Consider the following 381-nt stretch of genomic DNA (forward strand, 5'->3'; position numbering starts at 1 on the left):
AGGCAACACTTTTTGCTCTTCTTCCTGTTATTCGCGAGGCTTCGAGTGAGTTGAGGATGGATTTAGTCATGAAAGGCAAAGACTCAGATTCAAGTTGAACAATTTATTGGACAGAAAACCGAACATGACAATGTGAAAGCATTTGACCAGTCAATCTTTGTGTGGGCCAGTTCAAGTTGCATGCACACAAACACTGACGACAGGCCTGAGATGGGAGCATGTGCTTGACCAGCTCATGCGTGATGTCACTGACATCTCATGACACACCAAGGGGGACATGAGCACGTCTCTCACTGAGAAAAAAATTTACTGCCGTGTAATCCACAATAACATGATCACACTCTTATGGTCAAGTTTTTAAATGACATTGAAGTGGGCCAA

Source organism: Hippocampus comes, unplaced genomic scaffold (assembly GCF_001891065.2).
Source record: "Hippocampus comes isolate QL1 unplaced genomic scaffold, H_comes_QL1_v1.1 scaffold159, whole genome shotgun sequence".
NCBI lineage: Eukaryota > Metazoa > Chordata > Actinopteri > Syngnathiformes > Syngnathidae > Hippocampus > Hippocampus comes.